Genomic DNA, 24,123 nt, shown 5'->3' on the forward strand with positions numbered 1-24,123 from the left:
TTAAATTAATATTGATATGATAATCATCATTGAATAAATTATTTCGCTTAATTAATATATATTTTAATATAATTCTTTAACGATAACCATATTATATTTATTTAATATTTATACCGACTTTACGTGCGGGCGCACGGGTCCTTTACTAGTTCTTATACAATGATACACTCACTTGTATATATATGCGTTGTCCAAAAATATAATTTATATTTTTTTGTTTTTTCCCTATCTATCATGAAAAGTTATAAAACTATAAATTTGGTTGAAATATTTTTAATATAATCTCTTTATTAAGTGTCTTAAATAGGAAAACACAATACACATTTACTAATAATTATAATTTTATGAAGTGTTTTTTACAATTCCATAAGAGCTTAAATGTTATTTTGTTGGTTTGAAGAGAGGATGAACTTTGTATTTATAAAATGATAAAACCATTTATCATATGTAAAGGGAAAAAATATGACTAAAGTTATAAAGTTTGTTTATGTCATGATTATCCTTCTTTCTCTATTTCTTGCTGCAACAAACGTTGAATGTAAGCCATTTTTATCCTTTTTAAATTTTTTAAATAACTTTCTACACAATATTTTAACGAATTTAATTTAATATGTATTACTTTATCACTTTTTTTCTCCTTACAGCGTGGCATGGTAATAGACGTTGTCTTAGACTATGTACAATGGTTACATTATTCAACACCCTACTTTTTCACTTTTTATCTTCCACATCATCTTCTCTCTCTTCCACCTAATAATTCAACACCTATTCAATTTTTTTTCACTACAATGATTTTGTTTAATAAAATTCAACACCCTACCCCACATCATATTCTTATTTTATTTTAAAGTTTTGTTTTTATGATTATATATTAATATCTATTATCAATTAAAATTAAATTAAAATAATTAATATTTAAACTTTTTTTTTTAAATTTAATAATTTATTTATTTTTTCTAATTTTCTATTCTTAATTTTTTTTCTTGCAAGTAATAAATAAGAGATGTAAAAATAGTTATTTTTTAAAAAAATAAAATTATAAAAAAACTTAAAAATGCAATAAATACACTAAACACACAACACACTAAAAAAGAAACACACAAAAATGAAACACACATAATTTAATTAGTACAATAGACTCGACTCACAAACAATTTATTTAATTATGAAATATTCCGAACTTTTCCCATATGTGTTTGACTAGATCTGCTTGCAATTCGTGATGTACATTTGAATCACGCATCACAGATCTAGCACGCACGTGATTCGCAAATGCAGGTAGCACCTCGGTCGAGAATGACTCCGGTGTACTAGACTCACTTGCCTCAGGGTGTTAAAAGGGTTATTGTTGGGATCCATTTCACTACAAGGATGTTTAAAGCTACAAACAATGATTTTTTTAAGGCTAAATAGAAAAAAAATTGAATTTTTTTTTATGAGTCCAAATCAAATGAACCAAGTCTCTATTTATAGAGAAAAAAAATAATGAATTTTGATAAAAATAAATAAAAAATTTATTTACTATGAAATAATTAATTTTAAATGATTAAAAGAAAATAAAATCTAAATAATCACAACAACCAATAAAATTGTGTAAAGTGTTGCATGTGGCCCCACTTTTTTCTCATTCAACATGTTGAATCTTTTCAACACCAATTAATCCACATCACATTAAACACCTCATTCAATCAACCATTATAGACATTCAACTATTGAATAATTTTTTCAACACCCCCATTGTAAATGGTCTTAGAGATTCAGATTGTAATCAAAATAAGTGCAGAAAACCTACAATTATTAAGTGTGTCAATCGTATTTGTACATGTGTAGCGGTATTTACTACCCTATCCAAGAGTACCTAATTTCACTATTAGAACTTTCTATCTCTTAATTATTGTGTTTGTATTAGCGCTCTATAATTTGATTTTTACTTTATCTAATTTCAAGATCGGTATTTTTATGGTTTTGTAATCTAAGATGATGGATATGAAGTAAAATAAGTTGTCAATTAATATTAAGTAGATTATATATATTTGTTCTTGCGGGAGAATATTTGATAATCACTCTAATGCTGATCGGTAGAGGTTACAGAGAAGTGGTGTGTTTCTTGTTATTGGATTGCTTGCCCCTCTTGGAGAGGGGTGAGTCTATTTATAATTTCTTGTCGTTATGGTATTACTCTTTCTGCTCTCTTTCTCGAAGGGCATACGGGACTCTTTTCCTACGGGATGCAGCTTCTCTTGTTGAGGCGAGATGTGTTTTATGGCTATGATTATCGTGTCTCTCCTTGTCCCCAGAATAGTTTCCTTAGTGAATTATGACTTTAATGCGATCATAATGGTTGTTGAAAGCGATGTCTTTTGGCGGGTTGGAGCACAAATAGTCCACTGAAGACTTGGCAGACCAGTACCTGTAACACCCTTCTAAACCTCCGATAAATTAATTAATATTTTTAAAGTAAACATGCAATTAAGAGCGTTACAATTACTTCATATAAAATAAAACGTCTGTCATGCTAATCCGAGGAACATAAACAATTAAAACATGTTTAAAACACAACGGAATACTTCAGTTGAATATTTAAAACCACCATCTACCACATTCAAGGTATAAACAACATTATTCAACAATAAAACCAAAACGAGAGTTATTATGCAACTCTAAAACGCAAACATTCCCCAGTGTTACAAGACCAGAGCATGACACGACTCTAACTATCGAGATAGCCTACAAGCTATCCTCACCAAAGCAAGCACCGCTACACTTCAATCTAAAAAATGATCAACAGTAAGGGTGAGTCTCATTCGCAATTAAACAATGTTATCAGTTCCTAAACGATAGAACATCAACTGTATAATATTCACCGAATAGAAAATACATTCAGATTATATCCACATCCACAAAACAACAGTAATTCAAACACACAACATTATAACATTGGATAACCTTCCATTCATGTTATAATAATTCATACACCTAATGCAATACAACTATATGCATGTGGTACCAATCATGAGTTTCACTCATCTCACTGATCCACCATCGTCAAGGATACGGCTACTTCCTCTCACTAATTTCACACAATGGAAATTAACGACCACTGATCCATCTACATCGGGATTCAGCCACCATATGATTACGAAATGCATGCATCATCTATCACATGTTAATCACCACTCCAATCATATGAACAACATTATCATAATTCAACTCATTATACGGTACATACGACAATAACACCATTTCACAATCATGTACCAAGTACATTAACCAACACAACCACAACAGGGGGATTTACATCATCATAATACCATGCATAACACATCCGCCACAATTTACCATTTCAAAAATATCGGTTATATAAAATAAAAGTGAGACACTTCTCTTTGAATTAAATAGATATATAGGAAATAAAATTATTGACTCAACGCCCAAAACGGAATCCTAAACGAACTTACAGTTCAAAAGATATGAATTTTTGAAAATAATTATTTTTCACAAAAGCAACAGCGTAACTGGTTACAGAAAAAGCGTAACGGGTTACGAAAACGATTTTTCAAAAACACCTTTAGTGTAACCGGTTACAAGGAAACCGTAACCGGTTATACTTGACGTAACTCTATTCGCTATTATTTTTACGTGACCGTAACCGGTTACGAACAACACCGTAACCAGTTACGAACTCGTAACCAGCCCCAAAACCCCATTTTTCACAACCGTAATCGGTTACAAGCCCGACCGTAACCGGTTACATCAGCTTGCAACAGAAAAAAACACTTTTGACAGCAACTTATTTTCCCCAAACACAACCTTATCGAATCATTTCGACTGTACACGGAAAACAAAGTCAATTCACAAGTAATACAAGTTATATCATCAATCGAACAACACATCCAACATCATCAATCATCACAAAACATGTAATTACACATAATCTACCAAATTAAACCTAAATTTCAAAACCCCAACCTAGAACACATTTCTCTACTGTATCAATAGCATACTAATCTCAATCCTAACGCCTATAACCCAATAATAGAGGTTAACCGGAAGAGTCCCCCCTTAACTTAGCCAAAATCTTGAGATCTCTCTTCCTTGTTGATTCTTCTCCTCCTCTGCTCTTTACGTATTCAGCTTCTCCAAAAATGCTCTTGCGTTTCTATTTTTCCAAAACTCTTGTTTTATGAAAAATATAACATAACTTTAGTAAGGCCTTAGTTTTAACACCCTCCCTCTTACTAACCACAACATTGGCGCATTAACTCATTATTCCATAATTCTTCTAAATTTTAATCTAGTCACCGAATAATTAAATAAATTCCAATAATTAAATTAAAAATTCAATTGAATTAATTTACGAAAATTACGGGTGTTACAACTCTCCCCCACTAAAAGAGTTTTCATCCTCGAAAACATACCTCAAACAAAGAGTTCCGGATATGAGTCCTTCATCTGACTCTCCAATTCTCATGTAACATTTCCACCTGCCGGTCCTCCCCAAGCTACTCTGACAACTCTCCCTAACCAAAAGAAGAACGCCAACTGACATCAGGATAAGGTTCTTTCATGAACACATGCAACCAATCAATATGAAGCATTCAAATTCACACTCAACCAGATTGCAACGGCTACATTCCAACGGTAAATACTCATCAAGTTATAAATAGAACCAATCTTCACACTTGAAGTGTATAGAGTAACCACAGTATATGGAATCCAACCACCTTACTCAGAGCAAAAAATCAATGCATCCAAAATGAAGAGTGAGTGATCAACCATCCCTTGAATGGATTCGGAAGTTAAAAGGAGAAAATATCAAGCAAGGATCATCCATGGAGATAATAAGAAAGTGTGCAAACAAAGATATATTTTGCACAAAAGAAGAAGAGAGAATCTGCAGAATGCTTCTGTGCATTTATAGATGAAGAAGCTAAGCATGTACATCAAACTGAAGAAATATGAAGTCATGCATCAGAAGATACATAGAGGCAATACATACTTAGTATGTGAGAAATTCATCCAAATGTTGTTATACACAAATCATCAGCCTTATTAAAGAAGACATCTGAAGAAGAAGAAAAAGCCGACACTGTTGTTAAGCAGCATGCTCCATTGAAGATTATGAAATTGCTCATACTTGACCAATGCTTACATTGCTCATGTCGAATAATAAAAGTAAATGAATGCACTGAGTTGTTGCTCGTAGAGTGTTTCATGTCTATTGAAGTTAATCAATATGTCATCAGATGTTATCAGCTTAATGATCAAAATTGAAGAAGGAGGAGCTAAAGTTTAACATGAAGAAGCGCATAAAACAGAACTGATGTTCTGAATCTGCTTATGGAAACAGAAACACAAGAAACAAATTTAAATAAGAGTTGTTGCTCTTTACCTGCTTGCAGAAGAAGAAGTTGATGATCATTCTGAAGAAGCATTCTTAAAAAGAGATGTGTCCCTTAATTAGTTTTCAGACGATTCAAGAGATCAAGCAACGAGCATAACATAACTACAACATTTTTCTTCAAGCGTATAATTACTACATGTTAATGCGAACTATATAAATATTTAGAATAATTAATAATGTGTATAAAATTGATTTATAAAAGAAAACACAAATTAATATAGAGAATTTTTAACTACACCCATTGGATCTCTCACGCACCTGTGAATTGGCAAAATCGCCCCTCTACTTTCGTAGATGTACCTCTGAAAGCACCTTTTTTACAAAAAAATTGGTTTTTTTCCGTAGATGCATCTACCGAAGCGTTAAAACATAGTTAAACTTGGGTTTTTTTTCAATTAATTGAGAAAATTCCAAATTAATTTCCCAATTAATTAGAAAAATCCCAAATTAATTGGGAAAAACTCTAGTTAATTAAGTTCGTGAAATCTTCAGTAGCTACATGTACGGAAGGGTTTAAAAATAGAGTGTTCCGTATATGTACATACGGAACATTCTGTCATATCTTCAAATCAACTACATTTCACTCACAAACTCCATTTTTTTCAACAAAATGAAACATCAAATTTTAGAAAATCAAAGTAATTGGAAAACCTCAATTGCGCTACTTTGCGTTACTATAATTTGATGTTACCTTTTTTTTATAAAAATTGAGTTTTGGAGTGAAATGTAATTGATTTAAAATATAACAAAATATTCCGTAGGTACATCTACGAAACACTCTTTTTCAAATCTTTCAGTAGATGTAGCTACGAAAGATTTCATGAACTTGAGATTTTTCCAATTAATTGAGAAAATCTCAAGTTTTATTATGTTTTAATGCTTTCGTAGATGCATCTACGGAAAAAATCATTTTTTTTAAAAGTGCTTCCGAATGTGCATCTACGGAAGCAGTGTGTATAATTGGAATTGCGCCAAGTGACTAAGAGATTCAATAGGTGCATTGAGAAATCCTCTTAATATATATTTACGCATGGTAAAATGGCCTCATAAAACATTATTCATTCTTATTAGCCAACTTATTTTGTATGTACATCTTTATAGTGTTTTGTATCATACCTTGAAATTGAATCTTCAATTATTATTATTATTATTATTTTTTATATACATAAAAGATGAGAGAGATAGTTAGAGAGAGAGCGAGCTAGGGTTTAACTTCTATTGTTAATTTCTTAGCACCTTCATGGATAAAGCGAATACAGGGGTTTCAGGCAAGTGGTTTCCGGTACGTAGCAATCATGGGAAGAAAGGTTTGTCTTCGAGATGGGACATTATGAAGAATGTGGAAGGAGGGGTTAAAGGATCAATTTCTACGTACTTTTTTACTGAGTTCAGAGAAGATTGGAGGGATAAGGACTTTTTCTTCGAGTTCAAAGATTTAGGTGTCCTCAATGAGATTGTTATTCCACCAAAAAGAGACTGGAAGGGTCAAAGATATGGCTTTGCGAGATTTGCAGGAGTTCCGGATGAAAGGTTGCTGGAAGTCAAGCTGAACAATCTGTGGCTGGATGACAGGAAGCTGAAGGCGAACGTTTCGAAGATTAAAAGGAAAGAAGTGACTCCCAGATTCGGAGAGGGGGGTAAAAACTCCAAGCCTTCGTCAGATTCTAGGTTCAATACTAGGAGTTTTAATGGAGGGATGGCGACTTCTGGCCCCTCTATAAAACCTTCGGGAAATTTGTGTGGGAGGTCTTTTGCTGAAGCTCTTAAAGGTGGTGGTAGGGGTGATCAAATCACGGAGAAGGAGGCGTGTTGTTCGTTCGTTTACAACACTTCTGAGAAGGAGAAGAAGTGGAAGGATGGGAAGGCTATGGTGGGGGTTGTGGCTGAACAAGGAGCGGCGTATGGGGTGGGGGGAAGTCTTGAAGTTGAAGGTATTTTTTCGATTAAAGCAATTCCTTTAGGGCCAAATCTGTGCCTGTTGGAGGAATTGGAAAAGGGTGTGCTGAGTATTTTTCTAGAAGGTGGAGAGTGGTTTAAAAGATGGTTCAAAGAAGTGCGGAGGTGGAAATCTTCTGATGTGGAATGCGTGAGGGTAGCGTGGTTATCTTTATACGGTGTGCCTTGTCATGTTAGGAATGCTTCTTTTCTTAAAGTTTTATTGTCTGATATTGGTGTGTTTGCTAATAGTGACGTGCTGGAAGAGCAGATTGTAAGGTTTGATGTTTTAAATGTTATGGTGTTCACGAAGAGTTTGGATTTAATCAAGAATAAGATTTCGGTGTGTCTGGACGGAGTTTGGGTGGAGGTTATGGTGATTGAAGATCAAACGTTCAAGTATGACAAACTCGGTGGTTTCCACGGTGAGGTATCTGGATCTAGCAGTTCCGGCGATAGCTTGTTTGAATCGGAAGATGAGACTAGGGAGGAGGTTTCATCTAGGGAGGAGGGTGTCTTTCGAGAGAAGCTGGAAGTAGGGTCTGTGGGCCGTAGCCTATCCGAGGTTGACAAAAGTACTGCTGAGTTTTCAGAAAGTAAAAAGGTTATAGATGTCTTATTGGAGGAAAGAGAAGAGAAGCAGGATGCAGTTTTGAAGATGGCTAAGGAAGTCCATCATAAGGAGAGTTCTGGTCCGTCGGATGAAATATCTAATAGCTTCTCTAGAAACGTAGGATGTTCGCTAGAATCAGCTACAAGTGCTGATTCTGTCTCCAAAGTGGATGGAAAGTGGGGCCCAGGAGGAGTTTTTATATTAGATAAATCGGGATCTGAAACAAGGCTTTATTTTGAAAAAGAGAATGATATTGGGCCAGTTAGTGGTAAGGGGGTGGGTAGGGGAGATGGGCTGAATTATGTGAAGGCCCAAGGAGATTCTATTGCCTCCAGGACGGAAGATATGCAGCCCAGGGAGATTGAAAAGGGGGTAGACTCAGATAGTAATATAGAAGTCTCTTTTGATGAACAGTGCGCTAGGGTGAAAAATTCGAAGGTAGTCAGAAAGAAATTAAGAGAGGTATTTGATCTTGGTACCAAGGCGGAGGATTTCTGCTACCCAGTTGAGGAGCGACTCCCTTCAGAGCAACTTTTCGATATCAAAATTCCAGGTAATGCCCCTTTTTGCTCTAATTCCAGGTTGGGTTCCGATGATAGTCAACTGTCGAGTGGTTCGCTAACTCATTCAGATATCCTGAACTGCAACAAAAGAATTCTAAACAGAGGAATGGGGAAGGTGTCAGAAGGCTTGTGGAGATCTATGTCGAATCTAGGTATGGTTAACAATTCAAGGGAGGCTTTTGATCCAATTCAAAAAATTGTGGAGTTAGAAAATAGAGATCGTCACGAAGGGAGGAGTACCAAGGCGAACAACTCTGTGGTTAAATGATAGTTTTATCCTTTAATATTAGAGGAGGGGGAAGCAACTTGAAAAGAAAAAGAATTGGGTTTATGAATAGAACAGGGGAAGCAGATGTCTGTTTTATACAGGAGACCAAGTTGTCAGGTTTAAATGAGGGCATGGTTAAGGAGATGTGGGGAGATGACAGGTTTGAGTTTTCTTATCTGGACGCAATTGGGGCTTCAGGAGGGATCTTAACGATGTGGAGGAAGGACTTTTTCAAGGTTTTGTTCAGTTTTAGAGGAGAGGGTTTTCTTGGGCAGTGTGTGGAGAAGGAAGGTAAGCTGATATATCTGGTAAACGTGTGTATGCTTCTTGCGTTAATTCGATTAGAAGGATCACGTGGAAGAAGCTGGTAGAATATAGCCGTAAGTTTCAACAGGGAGATTGGTCCGTCGGGGGCGATTTTAACGCTGTGTCAGCTCAAGAAGAAAGAGTGGGGGTTGCTGGAAGTAGACATAGGAAGGAGATTTCTCAGTTCCAGGAGTTTATAACTGAGATGAAATTGGTGGACACCCCTACAATAGGAGGTAAATACACTTGGTTCAACAGCAATGGAAAGTCTATGAGCATAATCGACAGATTTTTACTTTCAGAGAGTTTCATAGAAGAATGGAAAATCGAGGGGCAATACATAGGTGCTAGGGACATCTCTGATCACGCGCCAATTTGGATTAAAAACAACAGGAAGGACTGGGGGCCGAAACCTTTCAGGTTCAATAATGGTTGGTTAAAACATCTAGATTTTGAAAATTTCGTTAAGGAAGAACGGGGTAAGATTGTTGTCAAAGGGAGAGGGGATTTCTGTTTGGTTGAAAAGCTGAAGATTCTTAAGGGCAGGTTGGCTTGGTGGAACAAATTTGTTTTTGGATGGATTGACTTAAACATTAAAAGTGCGCAAGAAGAGCTGAGTTTTTTAGATAACGTGTTTACTAATTTTGCAGGTACGGTGAATGAAGAGGAGGTGAGAAGGAGGGCTAAAGTGGTGGAAGTTTTTTTGGGAAAATCTGCACAAGAAGGAGAGTTTTCTAAGGCTCAAATCTAGACAGACATGGCTTGCCGAGGGAGACAATAATACGAGGTTTTTCCACTGTTCTCTAAGAAGTAGGAGAAGCAAGAACAAGCTGTGTTCTATTCAATACAATGGTAGGAGGTTAGAGGAAGTGTCCAATATTAAGGAAGCTGTTTTTAATCATTTCAATGGATTCTTTTTGGAGCCGGAGCTTTATAGACCTGTGTGCTCTTTTCCTAATCTGAAATCTCTCTCTATGGCTGAATCTCTGGAGCTTGAAAGTCCGTTTTCTTTGGAAGAACTGAAGGAGGCGCTTTGGGAGTGTGACGGAAAAAAGAGCCCTGGACCGGACGGTTTTTCGATGGATTTCTTCAAAACTTTATGGTTGATCCTAAAGGAAGATTTGCTTAAGTTCTGTTCTGACTTTTATTCTAGAGGCAGGCTGGTCAAGTCCATCTCTTCAGCTTTCATTGCCCTCATTCCCAAAAATCAAAACCCCCAAGATCTAACGGAGTACAGACCGATTTGCTTGGTTGGAAGTCTGTACAAAATTTTATCGAAAATGCTGGCTGCCAGGATCAAAAAAGTGATAGGGAGTCTTATTTCATGTAACCAATCAGCTTTTGTGCCCGGAAGGAATATGCTGGACGATGTGTTATTGGTTAATGAGGTTATCGATTGGGCTAAACGGAATAAGTCAAGTGTCTCCTTTTGAAAGTCGATTTCGAGAAAGCATATGACTCTTTATCGTGGAATTTTCTTAGAGATATGTTGGTGAGGATGGGATTTGGAAAGAGGTGGTTGATGTGGATGGACGCGTGTATTTTTTCAAGTTATTTGTCTGTTCTTGTTAACGGGAGCGCCACCCATGATTTTATGGTTCATAGAGGATTGCGTCAAGGAGATCCGTTGTCCCCGTTCCTCTTCGTAATTGCAATGGAAGCACTTACAGCTTTGGTTAGAAATTCTGTAGCGGTGGGTGGTTTCAAACCGTTCCAGTTTGGAAACGACGAGGGAGTCGACATTCTTCAGTTTGCCGACGATACTGTAATTTTTGGGGAAGCATCTTCTGCAAATCTGTGGAATCTGAAAGTTATTCTGAGAGGTTTTGAGTTAATTTCAGGGCTGAAAATTAATTTCTCTAAAAGCAGTGTTATGGGAGTGAATGTGGGAGATTGGATCCTGGATGCGGCAACAAATTTCTTAGCTTTTAAGAGAGGTACTTCTTCCTTTTTGTTTCTTGGAATTATGGTGGGAATTAATCCTAGAAATAAGAAGGTGTCGTCTAAAGTCCTAGACAACTTTAAGAAAAGGTTGGATTCTTGGAAGGGTCGGAATATATCTATAGGAGGTCGGGTGACGCTCATAAACGCGGTGCTAAATGCTATTCCTTCCTATACGTTTTCTTTTTATAAAGCTCCGATTAAAGTTTTGAATCAAATTAGAGGAATCCAACGTAATTTCTTATGGAGCGGGAAAGCAAACAAGAGGAGTATAAACTGGGTGAAGTGGGATACGATTTTCAAGCCAAAGGATAAAGGGGGATTAGGAGTTAGAGACGTCGGAGAATTCAATAGAGCGCTTCTATTAAAGTGGAAATGGAGGCTTTTGAAGGATGATGGGGCGGTTTGGAAGGAATTTGTGCAGTGGAGGTACAAGAATAGTAAGCTTAAAGTGTTCCTGCCAGCGGGTGAAGGTGTAAATGCGAAAGATTCGAAATGGTGGCGTGATGTTCTTTCCATTGATATTTTAAGGGACAACTCGGAAGAAGGTTTCAGCTCCTGTGTTAAATGTATAGCTAACAATGGTTCTAGCATTTCTTTTTGGTATAGCAATTGGTTGGGAAATCAATCGCTCCGTATATCTTTCCCGGATTTGTTTGATCTCTCAACCAATAGATATGCATCAGTTGGGGATATAGTGGAGTGGGAAAATGGCATACAAAGATGGAATTTTGAAAATCTTTTCGATCATGGCTCCTTTTTGCAGGTTGTTAATACAATAGGAGGTCTGCAGGCGGCTAAATGGCAGCAGTTCTTGGATGCCGTTAACGCGATTTCGCTGGTTTCATCAGCAGAGGACAGTTTCGTGTGGTTACCCAGGCATGATGGTGTTTTTACAGTAGCCAGCGTGGCTGTTCTGCAAGAGGAGCATAAGGAGTTTTCTTGGGGTTCTGATGTTAATAGAAGGCTCAGCATTATGTGGAAATCGTCTATTCCGCTTAAAATTAAAATTTTTGCTTGGCGGTTGTTGATTTCTAGGCTGCCATTGAAAGATATGTTGGTGCTTAGAGGAATGGCAGCGAACATCATAGATCCTATATGCCCTTTTTGTAACATACATGAGGAATCCTTGGACCATTTGTTTTTCTTGTGTCAATCTTCTAAGAACATTTGGGACAAGGTTCTGGGGTGGATTGGATTTAGTTCAGGTTCTTTTCGGGAGGCGTTTTTGGGCTTAGACGATATTCAAATCAAGGTGACAAACTCCCATATTCGGAATAAAGTTAATATCATTTGGTTGGCGACTACGTGGAGCTTATGGCTTATGAGGAATGATAATTTCTTCAACAACGTTCCTTTCAGCTTTGAGACGGTGTTTAACAGAATTGTGTTTCTGTCGTGGAGGTGGTCGGAGTGTAGTTTTTTGATTTCTAGATCTAGTTTCTATGATTGGTATAAGTTACCCTTATAGTGTTCTAGTTCTCTGTTTTTTCTTTCCCGTTTGTAAGGGTTGCACCCCTAGTGCGTTTTCCTTTCAATCAATTGCTTATTGAAAAAAAATATTTATTTATTTTTATTCATAACCACCGGCAAGGCCGACCCTACCCGTTTAGAGGCCTAAAGTAAATTTTAAAATGAGACCTTTAAAATGTAGTTTTGAATAATAATTTTGTGGTTGTTAAGAGTTGAACTCAAGACTAAAAGAAAAAGAGGCCTAAATTTTACTAATTCAACTATAATTATATATGTGATTAATGTGTCATTATATATATTTTTATAACCAAATAAAAAAAATTTAAGGTTTTTTTAAGCTCAAACTTTTGAGGCCTAAAGCCTTAGTTTTGGTGGCTTGGCCCTGGGGCCGGCCTGACCACCACCACCGGTTTAGTCTGATTTTTTAATTTTCCTTAAACATATATCTCATGCATGAATTTAACTAAAAATTAATGCAAAACTCAAATTTTTACGTTAATGTATTAAAAAAAATGAATATAAATGAAAAGAGTGATGCTATTTTTAACGAAAATAAAATTTACGAATGTATCACGAATAAACCACGTCCATTTGATTGTGTGCCATTTATTGAAACAATGTATTTTTTGAAAATATATTCTCAACAAAAAGGCCGCACCATAGATACATATCGTATTATTTGTGAGTAATTTATTAAATACATGAATTGATGACGATAAAAAAGTCCCACGATATATACACATAGCTTGTCGTGATGCTCTCGTGGGTAAATTGTTTCGCTACAAATATCATTATCCAAATTGAAATCAACTTAAAAATTACGTTTACATGCACGCACCAAAATTATAACACATTTAATTTAAATTATTGGAAGTAGCTAGGACCATGCTGCAAAGAATAAATATAAGTAAAAGGAAGCAATTCCATTTAAAGAAAATCACATTTAATTCCATAAAGGAAACATTTAAATTGCACGATTAAGAACTTATTGAATGCATGATTGAACATACAAACACCCACAACTAGATACAGATAGAAACAATATAAAAAGCTGCCACACCATGGCTTACAATGGTGCTTTGTCACACACCCCTCATGATTTACTAGTACCATGTCAGTCGCTTACCATCACTAGACAAAAAGAGCACACGGGAAGGATCAAATCCAGTAGTTTCAATTTAAACATCTACCATATTAAACTTATTTCAATGAATAAATAAAGTTAAATAAAAACTCATTCTGTGATTCAATACTTGTTCCTTTTAAAGTTACGAGAAACATTTCCAGACCCTAAACGTCAATCCATTTCCAGAATCGTTTCTGATTTTAGAATCACAGACAAACTTATCTTTTTCATTTTTTTTAACCTATTAAAGAATATCCAATTTACTATACTCCAAAAACACTTGTTAGCATATATATATATATATATATATATATATATATATATATATATATATATATATATATATATATATATATATATATATATATATATATATATATATATATATATATATATATTCCACTAATCTAAACATATAATTCTTTGGAAAATACTTACATAGACACAACCATAACACCTGTACTTACACACAACCAATCACAATTTTTTTATTAATTAAAAAATAAAAATAAAATTGTCTCTCTCCTCTATTATCTCAACCACCCCTATGATGCTAATTAAAAACGAAATTAAAGATTAAATAAATTTAAATTTCCTCTCTTTTCATTGGTTGTTCCTAAAAATATGGATTTAAGTTCGTATCCATGCAAGTATTTCTCTAATTCTTTAGCATAGTAAATCAGAGAGTGTTCTACGTAAATTGAGACCGTGTCTAGACGGGCGCGTATTCAACACGCTATTAGAAGTGGAAGATGAACATTTTGAGGAATCCTTTTTGTTGGAGGAGATCAAAGAAGCAGTATGAGATTGCGATGGTAATAAATGCACGGGACCGGACGCATTTAATTTCAAATTTATTAAAAAATGCTGGAACACCATGTCAGGAATTATTTTTTAGTTTCTGAGTGACTTCCATGAAAAAGCAAATCTTCCTAAAGCAATCACTGCGTTGTTCATACTTTTGATCCCAAAGGTCGATAATTCACAGGTGCACGGGGAGTATAGGCCTATAACACTCGTGAGTTCTCTTTACATGATTGTTGCAAAACTCTTGACAAACAGGCTAAACAAAATAATTGAAAAACTCATATCAAAGTCTTAAACAACATTTATATCGGGGAGGCAGATTCAAGACAGAATCGTGGTGATAAATGAAATTGTTGATTTTGCCAAAAGAGAAAGGAAGGAATGTTTAATTCTTAAGGTCGATTTCGAGAAGGCGTGTGACCATGTTAAATGGGGCTTTCTGAAATATATACTCGGGAGATGCGGTGTCAGTTCAAGATGGTTGACTTGGATTAATGCGTGTCTCACAACCGGGTCTCTCTATGTGCTAGTAAACGGGAGTCCGACTTCAGACTTCGTAATGCATCAAGGGCTAAGGTAGGGGGACTCTTTGTCCCCGTTTCTTTACGCATTCGTAGCAGAAGGATTGACGAGACTAATACATAAAGCTGTGAAGAATGGGGATTTTAAAGGCTTCTAAATGAATAACGAAGTAGATGTCCAATTATTATAATTCGCGGACGATATAATTTTGGTAAGACAAGGGAATTTAAATAAATATGTGGTGCATAAAGGCTGTGTTAAGAGGTTTCAAGTTAGTCTCGGGTCTACATATAAACCTTTCCAAGAGTAGTCTAATGGGCATTCATATAGAGGAATTTTTCTTTGCAAGTTGCATCTTGTTTCCTGCATTGTGAAAGAGGTAAACTTCCGTTCAATTGCGTGGAATCCGATTATCAAGAATCTCAATAGTTTATTGGCATTGTGGAAGAGTAGATTTCTGTCAATAGGGGCTAGAATCACCCTGATAAATTCCGTTCTAAATTCGATTCAGATATACTATTTATCTTTCTTAAAAATTCCAAAAGTAGTTTTGAAAAGTATGGTTAGAATACAAAGGGAGTTTTTGTGGCGCGGCAGACCGGACAAGCGTAGGATATCGTGGGTAAGTTGGGTTGAAGTGTGCAAGAGTAAGTCAAAGGGTGGACTGGGTGTTAGAAGTTTACAAGATTTCAACGAGTCGCTTATGAGCAAATGAAGATGACATTTCCTGAACGATAAAGAAGCCATATGGAGACCGGTGCTAGAATTCAGGTATATGAAGTTGGAACATACTGTGCTTAGTGGATGAGATATTAGTTCTTGTAAGAAAGCCTAACTTTGGCGGAGGGATTTTAAAGCCGCTGCAAATGACGATGTTGATGCAAGAGACTGTTATGGAAATGGGGGCATTTCTTGATAACAATTGGCTTTGGAAGTTAAAGAAGAATTTGTATCTTTGTCCAAGACAGAGAGCGCGCAAGAAAAGGAGTTGCGCGAAATGGTGTTGAATGTTGGTCTTGAAGATGGCGAAAACAATGATAATTTCAAATGGTTTGCAAACGAGGAAGGCAAGTACTTAGTCTGTGAAGGATACTTAGCATCAATAAAAAGTATCAACGAGTTCTTGCCAAACATAGACCGTGAGGAGGCAATGGCAAGTGTTTGGAAGTCCAAGGTCCTTCCGAAGGTTTAGGTTATTGGATGGAGATGTTTGAAGGATAAAGTAGCTACAAAGGATCAATTATTCAAAAGGGCGATTATTCCTAACGATAACGATATGCTCCAAATAGAAGATTACTCGTATGGATGTCAACTTGTTGGGTTCTGTGGAACGCACGAAATGCTCTCGTTTTCATAAATGAACAGCACAACGCGGTTAGTGCAAAAATTGTTTCTTGGTTTTGGCATGTTATCGGGTTGAAATCCAATGGTTGTAAAAATTTCTATAATTGGTGTCAAAATCCAATAGATTTCCTAAATATGTCGTAATCGAATTGTAATTGGGCGAATACCCCTTGTACTCTTTGTTAATGATGAATTTCATTGCCTATAAAAAAAATTGTTTGCCTTGAGAGGAACCAATCAACCTCTCGAATATTAATTCCAAGTATTAACAAACTTTAAATATCTAATCTTTTGTTAATTTTTTTTTAATAAACAATATAAGATGAGAATTAACTTTTTAATGGATTTCTTATTAAGAATCTTTAATTCAACTAACTCAAATCATACTAAAATGTGTGATAATTGTCTACATAAGCTTGTTGAGTACTTAAGAAAATATAAATAAATTATTTAATAATTACTTTATATCTACTCATATTTGAGAACCAAATGAGAACCTAAATGTATCTGACATATGAACATAAGGGAGCCTAACAATTAGAGAAAACTTGACTCACTTCATAAATGATGTCTTTTTTACCATGACTTACAAGTTTCGTTTTATAAAAGAAAAACCCAATTAATTATGATGGATCAAAATATTCTCATTCAATTATAGTAATATACTATATACTATTTTTATACCTATATGATAACAAGTCATAATAATGGTAATTGAATTATTTATGGATGTCAACTTTATATGCACGAATGGAGTAAGAATCTACACGATTATATGTTTTTAAACCACTAATATGAATGATTTTAACAACTAAGATGCCATATTTGCCATAATTGAATTAGAACTTGAGCATCAATTGTTTGTATGATACAATCAAGCTGGTTAAGAAGAAAGAATTATGGGCTGAATTGTTGAGACTTCAAGCTTTGTTTCCAATAGGTGGTTGACGTGTTGGAAGTGATTTCAATATAATTAATAGATCAAGTTAAACAAGGGGATGCAGAGCGCAATCAAACTCATTAGAAATGAGTGTTATCTGTGAGTTCATTGAAGATATGAACTAAATTGATCTTCCTGCGGTTGGCAATAGAAAGGGGTATTTTTCAAGTGAACTACTAAATTAATTTTTAATTGTTTCATCATGTGCCATGATATTATGAAAAGCAAGGAAATAGTTTTTAGTTAGAAGTTGATACAATGAAGTAAAGTCATTTTAAACTTTCTATCATGTTAACTTATAAAAGATTGTTTAACTCACCCAAACTATGTTGTAACTTATATCTTTTAGTTTCAAATATAATTCCAAGTTTCTGATCATCCACGAACACGGTGGGGTGACCAATAGATAAAACATCCTAAACTCAATCAATGATGTGATCCTCATGCGAAGGGTCACATGATGGTTCAAACTTATGATCAAATTAATGTAGGATAAATAATATGAAAGCAAAGGGTTTTATAATGCTTCCGGCCCGTATAACTTTTACTAATGAAAATACATTAGCTCAACTTCACCATTAATCACCACAAGAACATATCCCATCTTTGAAATGGTGGAAACTGTTAGCATCCCTAACTACAATTAATCTTTCTATGATATTTGATATGAACTAGTAGCAGTGTGGCAATCCAAACAAACCCGAACATTTTTTATGATCCTATTTCTTTCGGTTGAAAATTTGTTAATGGGGTAAGAATAAATGTTTATTAATTTTTGTGTTTTTGTACATTTGCAAAAGAGAAGGAATTTAGAGAAGTTTAAAACCTCTGCAATCTTACTTGTTTTTCTATAGTCTATTATGATGTTGACTTTAAGTGACGTGGCATACCGCACCAACTTTCGTTTAACCAAATAGATAGCAGGAACCAAAAATATGAACGAAAAACTTTAGGAAGATTTATTCTTTGAAAGATATTTTTTAAGAGACTAAAAACGAAAATTGCAATATTTAGAAGGATCACAAAGATATTTAACCCGTAAATATATTATGTAAATCAAAGGTGATGCGATGCAGATGGCTAGTACACAAATAAATTTTTTGGTGAGGGTGTGAGTTGAAATCACACTAATGGCAAAATAATTGTTTTGTAAATCATACCCAATTTATTTTTTATGAATAATAGTCTATTTATTAATTATTAATTATATTTAATATTTGGGTTAAATATATTTGTGGTTCTTCTAAATATCTCAAATTTTGTTTTTAGTTCCTCAAAATATTTTCTTTAAAGAATAGTCCTCATAAAAAAATTGTATCCACAGTTTTGGTCCCTCTTGCAACTTAGCGGTGATTTTTACAACTTAGTAACATAATTAGCGATAATTTATTACTTAATGCTTGAATTAGCGAGAGTCTCAGCGACGATTTCAGTATTAGAGACTAAAAATGTGGATAATTTAAAAAAAAAAAAAACCATTCTTTTAAAGTAAAAATAATATTTAAAATATTTAAAAAGACCACAAACATATTTAACCCTTAATAGTTCTATATAATTAATTTTTTATTTTAAAAGTATGATTTGACACAATTGTACACAATGGATCCTCTCCTTCTATCCATCCCTCTCCTTCAACCAAAACACATGTAATTGTATAGGGAGAATTAAAAAAAAATGATAAATAGAATAAGAGAGAGAAGATATTAGAAAGAGATAGAGACATAAATAAGAAGGAGAGGGTTGGAGAGAAAATGTTGAAGGAGAGGATCCAAACCCCACAATTGAATGATGTGGCGTCATATGATCATTATCATGTCAATTTTATGTCTTAAATAAAAGTGTTAACTACTCATATCAAAATGAGGGCAAAAAATCTCAACAATAATTAATAATAGATGAAAGTGCTGAGTATTTTAAGGGGGACTAACGATTAAAAACTAAAAGGGTTAATAGTTGTTTACCCCCTGTAATATGAGCGTGTTTCAGTTTACCCCCTACCGTTGCCAAAGGTAAGTTTTGGCAACGGTTTTTTTGAAAAAACCGTTGTCAAAAGGTAGGGATGGGGAAAAGCAAAATTCGCTAACATTACAAGAGGTTGAATTACTATTAACCTAAACTAAAATAAAGAGATAAAAAAATGCATTTAAATCATAAATATATTAATTTAATATTATAATTTTAAACAACATGTGAGTCGAGTCATAGAAAAATCTCAATTATAAAAGTCTTGTGTTATAAAACATGGTAACCTTATAAGCACATGAAAAATTTATTTTCAATTTAAATATTGAAGATATTATGATAGATAGTAATGAGTGTGTGAAAACATAAAAGGTCTCAATTTAAGGCTATTGGGGTATATATAATAATAAAAAGAAGAAAAATAACTTAATAAATATTGCTACCTTATTTTATTTCATTAGGACGTTAATACAGAATTTTTTAAACTAAATTTAGGTACCTTTGATAGGGGTTTTTGAAATACCGCTATACATTTACACAAACATCTGATACACTTACTTACCTTAGGTCTTCTACAATAATCTTTAGCACAATCTGAATCTTCAAAACAATGTCTATTACTGTACGCTGCAAGAAAAAAAAAATGATAGAGTAATGTAAATTAGATTGGCTAAAAAATTATGTAAAAAGTAAATAAGGAAAATAAAAAAAAACTTACATTTAACGTTTGTTGCAGCCAAAAATAGAGAAAGAATGATAATCATCGCATAAACAAACTTAATAATATTAGCCATATTTCTTAACTTTCCATTTAATAAATGGTTTTACTAATTTATAATCATAGAGTTCATCATTTGCTTACACCAATAAAATGACTTTTAACTCTTGTAGAATTATAAAAGTAACTTTAAATATTATAATTAATATTAAATGTATTGAGTGTATATTAGTATATTGTGGTTGCCTCTTTAAAAGATAAATAGGTCAAATTAAGACTTGTTTTTCAATTAAATTTTCACATATTTATAACTTCTCGTGATAGGAATGGACAAAACAAAATATATATTATATTTCTGGATAACATATATACGCATTTTTTTTAACAAAGGAAAATCAACTCATATCATTAATAAGCAAATGTTCAATACAAGGAGGAAACATATCAAAGAAACTACGCCTAGTCCAAGAATCGGCCGCCTTAACTAAAGCATGAGGAACCGAATTCGCTTGGCGCTTTACAAACTTTATCTTAAAGTTGGGAAAATTATCCAATAAACTACGAATAGACGAAGTAATAGTACTAAACTCAGAGAAGTCATTAACTTTAGAACAAATGGCGTGAATCGTATTTTGAGAATCACCATCGAAAATAACATACTCTAGATGCAAATCAATAGCACTAAGGATGGCTTCTTTGAGGGCCAAAGCTTCTGCTTCCAGGATTGGGTAGGATCCAAAATCCCACGCGGTACCAGCAGAGATGAAATGCCCCAAATGGTCTCGAATACACCAGCCCCTATTAGTAGTACCCCGATCAATATTAAATCCTGCGTCAATATTGCATTTTAATCTGCCTTCCAACTAGGGGTGGGAATAGGCCAGGCCGGCCTACAGGGGCCTATAGCCTAGCCTACTTAAGGCCAGGCCAGGCTAGGCCTATTTGATAAAAAGGTCAGGCTTGGGCTTTTTTAAAAGCCTAATTAATAAAATAGGTCAGGCATAGGCTATTAAAAAAGCCTATAAAGCCTTGTAGGCCGGCCTATATTTTCATATATATTCAAATTAGTCTAAATAGGTTGGCCTATATATGCATATATATTAGAAAAAGTGTTAAATAGATTGGTCTATATATGCATATATATTAGAAAAAAATGATAAATAGGTCAGTCTAAATGTTCATATATATGCGACCTATAAGGCTTCTTAAGTAATATGAATTAATTGAAAATATTAATAAGAAAGAGGCTTTTAAATAGGCTTTCAGGCCAGGCCAGACTTTTAAAAAGGCTAGGCCAGACTGAAAAAACGAGCCTATAGTAGGCCATAGGCCAGGCTCAGGCCTTGTAAGTTTATCGTAGGCCAGGCCCAGGCCTTATAAAGCCTAGCCTAGCCTAGCCTATTCCCACCCCTACTTCCAACGGAGGGATCCAAGTCAGCGGATAATGATGCATTTGTTCCCGATTTTCATTATCTTGAGCCACAAAACTACTCCTGCCAACTACATAAAACATTCAAACCAAATTTAGAATAAGCATAACTCTCATTGTTCCGAATCATATTAAAGTGAATATATCTTAGTATAAAGAAAAAAGTGGTTGTTTTTCTAATTTATTATCCCATTAATATTACATCAAAATATATAACATTCCTATAATTTGAGTCGAGAAGAGAAGTAATGTATGGATATAGATCACTCACATATGCCAATGTTATGGTATCCTAAAGGATCACAGTCACAAAATAAAACGATTTAGTTTAATAAAACTAAATTGTGCTTGCAATTTTTAGGGGTTTAATTGTAATTTTAAAATTTTTTTTTTATTCTTTTTTTTGAGTTTTGATCTAATATTAAAATTCGGAAGTCTCTTTTTATAATTTTTTTTTTGACAAATTTTATTGAGATGACATTAGTAGCGATGATGTGTGCTTATCACATGGACCGGACTTAATTTAATGTCATATTTTTAATCTATAATTAAATTCTTTATTTTTAAAAAAACGTATACAATAATATTAATAAATTATTATTATTATTATTATTAAAAATAGAAGAAATTAATATTGTCTCATTAAATTATTATGAATTATTACTTTTTAAAGAACTCATTGAATAAATTTTATTATTATTTATTAATGAATTAATTATGTAAATTTAGAGGAATTAATAATAAATGAGTTTAAACTAAAATTTACTTGCTAGTAGGAGTTAACCCCGACACTCTCAAGGCAGTTAACAAGCAAATTGCCAACTGAGCTACAATTTTGTTTTGACATAAACAACTAGTCACAGACACGTGCTGTCGCACGGGTAATTTTTTGTTGATGTTGTGTACAACACCAAGAAATCAACGGACAAAATGATATATCATTAGTATTGTTAAATGTCATACAAATGAAGGAGATTTAAGGTATGAATCAAAAAATTTATTTTTAAATTAGTAGTACAATACAAAACGTGTTACAAAGGGTTACACCGAAACCAAAAAAAACAATTCTCCAAAAGGTTTGTGAAGGAGTTTTAATGTATCACACACGTTCCTCAATGAAGTGAATGAAATCATCTTGAAATAGCAAAATAACATAAACAAAATTATATTCTAGACATTTGTAAATTCAAAGTGGTCAATTATAATTGTTTATGACATGATAAGTATTAAGGGTAAATTCACACCTTTCAAATGTTATGGAAGACTTCCTTGAATACAACATTGGTGGTAGAGATCATAGGTTCCTTGTCTTTGTCATGAATAAGGTTTGTTCCTTGTTAATATATAATTGTTATTATAAAATCACATATAATTATAAATATTTAAAAATAAATATGTAGTAAATCACTAACATGATAAATCTAATATGTCTAATAATTATAAATATTTACAAATATCATTAATAACTAAAAATATTTTGTTGATTAAAATAAAAAATGTATTATGGTGATAGTGACCCGTAAAATAGTGAGTTTCAATGATAAAATAGACATAAAAAAAGATTTATGGTAATAGTGATCCGTGAAAATAGTGAATTTCAGTGATAAAATTCATAAGTGTTGATAAAATTTATAAATATCATTTTCATTGTTTTTTTATAATACAATAATAAATTGCTAGTTTTACTAATAAAATTCATAAAAGTTGCATTACAAATTATAAAATGAGTTGGTAAAAAAATTACAAAATAAGAAACTATGATGTAAATCTTTCTACATACATTTAGAAGAAATTTATTGTTATGTCATATGGAATCTATTTATGATTCATTTCTCTAACTGAAATTTGTGTCATATTATAAAAGTTGTTTTTGTAACTCTTTTTCAAATGAAGGATGTAAAAGAAATTGTAATCTTTAAAACTTCATTTTTAAACTTGGATAAGGGGTTTGTATATGGCCTATAATAATACAAATGATAAGAAAATACTCACAAAACTTCCAATTGATGCATATACAGAACCATATCGTAATGAGTGACAATTGAAATCTTGCGGATTATCACTTATTAAAAGATAGTGCTATTTATTGGATTGCAACTTATAAGTCTTCTCATATTTTATAAAACTCAAAGGACATTTCATTTGTAATTGAAATTGAATTATTTAGGAGACAATATAGTAACAGAACATGAGAAGTGGATTGTCAAAAATCACCATACAGTTAGAAGTAGATTGTTTTGAAGAGCCAACATTGTGTTATACATATAAAGTTAAAGTCAATAAACATTAACCATAGTTAGCAAAACAAAGTTCCTGCCTTAAACATAGTTCCACTCAGAAATCTTTTAACAAAGAACTAGTTGCAACCAAGTGCAGTTTAAAAATCTGGAATAACATCAAATTTATAGCACTTGCCCTTCCATCTGAGCTGAAGATAAAAATGATAGTCTCATTTGGTCCAAAAAGAATAGAACTAATGGAAGAATCATGTGCAGACCAGCCAGTGATTTGTAGATCAACAAACATGTCTTTAGGTTTGTTAAGGATGACATGATTGTGAAACCATGTGTTTCAAGACATTCTTTCAAATCTTGCCGTTGTGAGAAATCAAATTCGAATGAATAACCTGCAACCAAGTCCAGTAAATGTTTTACTGATGTGAAACCTATGAAATCAAAAAATAAAACACTCAAGAAATACAAGCAACTGTCCATTCGAAACACATTTCTTGTGTACATTGGACAGAAAAAACCCCATAAAACCATTTCATGT

At 33.6% G+C, this 24,123-nt stretch overlaps 1 pseudogene; it reads left to right on the plus strand.

Moving 5' to 3' along the window:
* The first annotated feature begins 355 nt into the window (after positions 1–355).
* On the plus strand, positions 356–3,270 carry LOC131625058 (uncharacterized; annotated as a pseudogene).
* Positions 3,271–24,123: the final 20,853 nt, after the last annotated feature.

Source organism: Vicia villosa, unplaced genomic scaffold, assembly GCF_029867415.1.
Source record: "Vicia villosa cultivar HV-30 ecotype Madison, WI unplaced genomic scaffold, Vvil1.0 ctg.000182F_1_1, whole genome shotgun sequence".
NCBI lineage: Eukaryota > Viridiplantae > Streptophyta > Magnoliopsida > Fabales > Fabaceae > Vicia > Vicia villosa.